Below are 7,500 nucleotides of genomic sequence, written 5' to 3'. Positions count from 1 at the left end.
TAGGGTGATCATGGCTCGGCACAACATTGAGGGCCGAAGGGCCTGTTCTGTGCTGTACTGTTCTATGAAACACACCTTTGCGCCTTACGATGGTGAGAAGTGACTGTGATTCAGCAGTCACATTCATCTGCAGATATATCTACGAAAGATGAATTTTACTAAATTTCTGTCCTCCAGAAAGTCCAGTAAGCAAGTCTTCAATCCATGGCAGTGATAATGATCTGCACACAAAACTGGGTTAAGAGTAATTTTAAAATCTCCATAAATTCTCACTGAGCTATCACATCCCGTCTTAATACAGGTATAATTGGCATTGCTCAATCACTTGTAGCAGCAGGTTCAATGGCTCCTGTTCATACTAATCTTTCTAGTTCTTCCTCAATTTTAGGCCTAATGGCATATGGTACATTCTAGCTTTGAGACATTTAGGTGTGCTGTGTAGCTTGATTTTTAAGTATATATCAACTCCAGTCATAGAGCCTAGTAAATCTTCAAACACCTTCTCATACTTCTTCAGAAATTGCTGAAAGTTGCTCTTTGAATCCACTAATTGACTGACTGTTTCCCAGTTAAGCCTAATCTTACCAATCATGCTCTGCCAAAGAGGAAAGTTTCCACAGAAACATGAAGAGGCAACTTTGCTGTCTGTCCATTTGCTTCTACTTTCACTATGATGAATCCTTTTAATGGTACAATCTCTTCAGTAGACATCCTTTTGATGGTTTTAAAGGTCAATGCTTTGGCTTTTGAGGATAAATTTGCTGTAGTGATCTCTGTATATCAATATACATGATCAATTTATGTAATGCTAGTACAGGCAATTGAACACTAGAGGTTCCACTCTCAGAACCTATATTAATGGTTTTCCCGCTCTTTCTGATGACTGTGTATCAGGAGTGCAGAAGAACAGTCATAGCAAAGCTAGAGACAGAAGTTTTTTGTTCTGAAAGCATTATGTTATACAATTTCATTAGTTATCGCTACAATAATTTCTTTATTTACCAGTTGAGTGTTAAGTTAAAGAACTCACAATATTTATTGACATTACCGATTAAATTAGTTTATATTTAAAGGAAGACTATTACTCATTTCAACAACTTGGCTGGTTCAAGAGAGTAATATATATATTATGTAAGGTAATATAACATGGCATCAAGACAAATTAGGCTTTTAAGAACGACTAGTAAAGAAATTTGAACAAAAAAGAAGAAAAATCGGGATCAACTATTCGGCTACGGAAGTCATTGCAACTTTGGAATCTTCGACGAAAACAGAGTATTGCTGGACCACGTTCAAGCTCCAAGACATCTAAAGACCACTGGTAATCTGAATTTAAACTGGAAGTTGTTTAAGCAACAATTTCAACTCAATCTGGAAGCTAGTGATTTAAACGCTGCGTCTGATGCAAGACAAATTGCTTTGCTTCTTTCCCTAGCAGGGCAGCGAGCAATTGAAATATATAATTTGTTTAATTTTGCTGCTGCTGACGATAAGTCGAAGTTTGAACAAATTATTGTGAAATTCAATGACAATTGCAAGATGCAAACTAATGAAATTTTAGAAAGATTAAGATTTAACAAACGAGTTGAAAAGTCGGTGAACCCATGTTTGCGTGGGTTTCGCCCCCACAACCCAAAGATGTGCAAGGTAGGTGATTGAACACGCTAAATTGCCCCTTAATTGGAAAAAAAATATGAATTGGGTACACTAAATTTTTATTAAAAATAACAGATCTGAAACTCCTCTCAAACTCTGCAATATTTTAATGATGTGTGATTCTAATATTCGTGATCAGATAGTTTTGGGAATAAGAGATGAAAGTTTAAACAAGAACTTTTAAGGCAGAATGATCTAACTCTAAAAATAACAATGGAAAAGTGTTTCTATCACGAACAATCAAAGAATCAGAATAATGAATACTTAAAATATTAAATTTGAGAAAATGGCATGAAAATCTACCACGAGGTAGAGGCAGTATTGCACTCGATGAAGAAGCACATTTTGAAGGGCATCCATCTTGAGCGAGACCAGTATGCACATGTGCACATCCAGAAAAGACACAAACTTACACAAACTGGCAAAATTTCGTTTTGTGCATGTGGGAGAAGCTACGCATGCGCAGTTGAATAAAGAGCGCACTCTAGAAGAAAATCGATTCCCGCATGCGTAACCAATGACTATGCATTATGTAACGAGCGTCATGACTTCAGAAGTCACAGACCACGCCCACTTAAAGGGAAACTGTCTGAAAATTGTAAAAAACAGTTTTAAAGCTACAAAACTCAAATTGTTTTATCTCGAAAGGCACCACATTGCCTGATTTTCAACAAAAAGTTCAAAATAACTTTGCATGGAACGAGCAGTTTGCAGCATAAAAAGTGAAGAACACAATAACAACTCCAAAATCAAAGAAGATGATTACTACTCAATCATAGTTACATTACTTGGATATGATAATCATAGCATCAGCAACAAGGGTGAAAACGACTCCACACAGAGAGTACTGACACACTCCGTTGAGAGAGTGCTGATCGTCTCCACAGAGAGAACACTGCACGACTCCATAAAGAGAGCGATGAAAGACACCACAGAGAGAATGATGGAAGCCCTCACAGAGAGATCATTGATAGACTCCAGAATGGAAGCAGGTAAAGACTCCAGAGTGACAACCATGCATGAAGAAGAGTATGATGGTCTATCCAGCTTATTTGAGCAACAAGAAGACTATGAATGTCTACCCAGTTCATTTAATCAACAGCATGAAGACAATGAAAGTCTACCCACTGTATGTGAGAACAGTAACAGAGATCACAATCAACATACAAGATGTGAAAGATCACAGTGAGACGAACAGATCTCAACTTGACTGCACAGTAGCACTCAACAATCAAAGTAAAACTACTCATGAAACCACGTCCAGTGAGACTGCATCAATTATAACCTCATCTACTCTTGTCAATCTACAAGAGATCAAAGATGAAGAAAATCAACCAGAAATGACTGATATTAAAAAGCTCACAAAGGACACTGATACTAATAGCTTTGAGAATAACTCACATTTTCTGCTAGAAACAGTCATTGAGCACACCAATAACAAAAACAACAACAATGAAAAGAACAACAGAAATAACAATAGCAACAAAACAACGACTGGTACAACATTGTACAACACTGCACATAAAAATAATATAACATGGCATAAAGGTAACAGTACAGTCCAAAACAATGGCAAGAGTACAAACACTTTGTTCAGACCAACCAAATGTCATGCCAATGAACTTCAAGAATTCATATTTGCTCCAAGCAATTTCACATGTAAAATGTTATTTTAATACTTGCAAGAAAATGTTTAAAAAAGGGTTTGTAGTAATCACTGTTTGTCAATATACATATATATATATAATCAAAATATGTAATGCTAGTGCTGGCAATTGAATACTAAAGGTCTCGCTATCAGAACCTATATTAATAATTTTCCCACCCTTTCTGATAACAGTGTGTATCAGGAGTTGGTTTCCTCCGGGTGCTCCGGTTTCCTCCCACAGTCCAAAGATGTGCGTGTTAGGTGGATTGGCCATGCTAAATTGCCCGTAGTGTCCTAATAGTAAGGTTAAGGGGGGGAGTTGTTGGGTTACGGGTATAGGGTGGATACATGGGTTTGAGTAGGGTGATCATTGCTCGGCACAACATCGAGGGCCGAAGGGCCTGTTCTGTGCTGTACTGTTCTATGTTCTATGAGTGCAGAGACAACAGTCACAGTAAAGCTAGAGAGAGAAGTTATTTGTTGCCAAAGCATAGTATTGTATAATTTCATTAGTTATCTCTACAATTGTTTCTTTATTTACTTGTTGAGTATTAAGTTAAAGAACTCACAATATTTATTTATATTACTGAATAAATTAGTTTATATTTAAAAGAAGACTATTACTCACTTCAACAACTCGGCTGGTTCAAGAGAGTAATATATATATATTACATAAGGTAATATAACAATTACCTCAGGTATTAGTAATGCTGTTGTGCCTGTATTCTCTTCCACTTTAATTTCATGACCTCCAAGTTTTGGATGTGCCCAAAACATTGTTAATCGCCATGCATTGACTAAACACTTATCTTTAGTTCTTGTTGCAGGTCGATTCCATTGTCTTCTCAATGATCTTGAGCTTCATCCACTAATTTGTTGGCACATCTAGATTGTTTGACTTTGTTGTTTTCACTGCACCTTCTTGGCGTAAGAGACGTTTTCTGAGCCCAACGCACTTAGGCAATGTGGCCTTTCTTGCCACGGTTCTTGCATGTATTTGTTTCACTCTAGCATGCCCCTGTGAATGTCCAACCTGTATGAGAGGATTGGTCCTTTGCAGCTCTGTTCCTTGAAGTACCCATTTTGGGGTTCTTCGCTCCAGCCATCTGTGAAGCTTCTCTTGATGCTAGCTCAATGGCTGTGGTAACTTTCACAACAGCCTTTTGAGTGAAATTGCTTACAATAAGCAGCTTCCTCTGAATAGCTTCGCTGCAAAGTCCACAAACCAGCCTGTCTCGAAGTGTATCATCAAGTGTTGTACCAAAAATCACAATATTTAGCAAATCTTCTCAATGATGCTATGACTGTAAAATGTTTTGACCTTCTTCCTGACTACACTGGTGGAAACAAAACCTTTCTGCAATCAATAATGATTTCGAAGATTAATGTCCCTCTGTCGGATTTATTTGCTGGTTTTACTGGCTGAACTAGATTCTGTAGCAGCATAAATGTTTTATGCCCAACTGAGCTGATAAATATTGTGACATTTAAGTCCTCTGGTGTCTGATTTGGTATTGGAAACAATTGGAATATTTCCACATATAAATTCCATGTCTCATAATCTTCATCAAATACATCCATGGACCCTATTTTTCCCACCATTTCTGTGATGAATGTAGGAATTTCAAATATATATATTGTATTATATATTGGATTGGATTTGTTTATTGTCAGGTGTACTGAGGTACAGAGAAAAGTATTTTTCTGTGAGGAGCTCAACAGATCATTAAATGCATGAAAAGAAAACAAAAGAAAATACATAATTGCACAACACAAGGTATGCAATGTAATTACATAAACACCGGCATCGGGTGGAGCATACAAGGGTGTAGTGTTAATGAGTCCATAGGAGGGTCGTTTAGGAGTCTGGTAACAGCAAGGAAGAAGCAGTTTTGAGTCTGTTTGTGCGTGTAACAACTGCAGTAATATTTTTTAAAATCCTGGTTTGAAAGACAACTGGGCTCCGTGGTTCCAAAAGGGAAAATTAAGATGTCATAAACATGAGGTCATTTTTTAAAAATCATTTACATTTATAAGGAAGCCTAATGGAATGTTGTTATAATTTATCAAGATTCCCAGGGGAATAGATAATTAGGGACATTGTGTTTAAACTTAAGTGAGTAGGGCATGGGATTAAAATTATGTAGTATTGGGAGGATCCAGGTCTGTACCAGGTCTTTAACAATCAGACAGAGTATAGATTTTGCTGTGAGCTGAACAGGAGCTTCTGTCAAATCCTGTCAGGTTAAGCAGTAGTCTGACATAAACAACAATCTGCAGGCTGTTTCCCACATGTATGATTTTCTCTCTCTCAAATCATTCTTTTAAAAGGAACTCGATTCAAATGTACAGCAGGTAACCCTGTGTTTACAAATTGTATTTCTGGTTTTTGACCTGTGATGAGTTTTTCTTGATTGGAGATGTTTTTTTAAAAAGGTAGCAGTTAGGAGTTAAAGTGTTTCATTTTATTGTTAAGCATTGCTAAACTGGTAATTGTCAGCTATATTGTGATGTTAATGGTAGTATAATATTGTGTCAATAATAAAGTATGTTTTGTTGCACTATATCCCTATTTGTGTGTGGAGTCACTCTTGGAGTTAAGTGTCCTTTCCTCACTATTTTACAAATTAAAAAAAGTATTGGGGTTTCTGTCCATTATCCTCGCAAACGTTGGGGTCTGCTAGGGCCCACACTTCCTTCCTTCCAATTTTTAATGGAAGTACAGCACAAATGATCCTTTTTACAAGCAACTAGGAATTATTTCATGTTACCTGACTGCAGTTTGAATTTTGTCCCCGAGCAGTGGTCTATGCAGATTCGACAGACTTTGAAATTCCCATTCCCCGCAGCCGGTGTAGCTTCACCACATACATGGTCCATACAGCCCTGAGCCGATTCAATTCAATGTAAGCAAATCTTTCCTGACTGTTGGTCTGCTTGTGCACCGTTGCGGTCAAGAGATTTGTGAAACCTTCGGCAGCAGTGTTTCATCCGACGCCTGTGTATGTTTGTGTCCGGTCCCAAGAATCATCTGCTGCTCCCGTTGCACTCTCACTGTTAATTGATGAAAATCTTTTTCCAGCACTTTTTCTGCCTGAATGCTCATTGCTGGTTTTTTCTCCTGGTATATTTCTTTGTTGCCGCAAAGAGAAAGGTTATGGAGGTCCCCAAACTCTAGATTCTTCTAAAACACGGTGAGAGGCTTATTAAAGGTGTTGCTAATATAATCTCATTAAAAACGGGTTTAAGGGATATGAGCGACAGATGGGAAGGTGGATTTGAGACCGGGAAGAAATCAGCCATGATCTCATTGAATGCTGGAGCAGGCTCAAATGTTTCTGACACACAACACTGCAGGTAACGTTTCACACTTTTCAATGCAGAGAAAGAACATACACCAGAAGCATTGATTGTTAAAAATATTTTCAGAATGGTTTGGAAAGGTTGCCTTCAAACCATCATATACAAGTCTGTTAAATCAACTGTTAGATGTCGAAGCATAGAGCTCATCATTATCGATGAAATGAATTAGTTGTTTCGCTTCACCTTCAAAAATATTTGTGTCTGTGGCCTCCAGGTAGAATTTAATTAATCTCTAACTGCAGCGGCTCATAGGATTCCCATCCAAATGTTTGTTGAAAATCACGTAAAATAATTCAACAGTTTTCTTCAGCGATTCACTTCTGCTCCATAATTGCACCATTATTTTGTCACAAATAACATTGACAGTCTCAACTGTGATCTTCTCTTTCCCTTTTAAAATCTGCTGAGTGAACCACCTGGTGTCACAAATTCTTATGAATGTCATATGTTTTCCATGTGCCTGCTCAAAGAGTGATTGTATCATATTCCACTGATGCATGGAAACCAAAACAAAAGGCATACAAGTTTTGAACAAAAACAAAAAATGTACGGCTGCTTCACATGATCCACTGGTGCATTGCAGATTAAATACAAGGAGTGACTGGAACATGGGATGAATAATGCACAGGGGCTTGCATTGTTCAGTCTTGCTTGTAGGCATGAATATTTTCTTGCCAGATTTGCAGCATTATCGAAGCCCTGCTCAAAGCAATTTTTGATGTCCAAACCTAAATTTCCAAAACCGTTGTCTCTAGACACTCAGAGGTGTGGGATTGTAGCTGGACAAAACAAATACATCACTCTACAACTTCACCATCGCTGGTCACATATCT

The sequence above is a fragment of the Scyliorhinus canicula genome, chromosome 4 (genome assembly GCF_902713615.1).
Source record: "Scyliorhinus canicula chromosome 4, sScyCan1.1, whole genome shotgun sequence".
In the NCBI taxonomy this organism is placed as follows: domain Eukaryota; kingdom Metazoa; phylum Chordata; class Chondrichthyes; order Carcharhiniformes; family Scyliorhinidae; genus Scyliorhinus; species Scyliorhinus canicula.
This window is presented reverse-complemented; position numbering follows the sequence as displayed.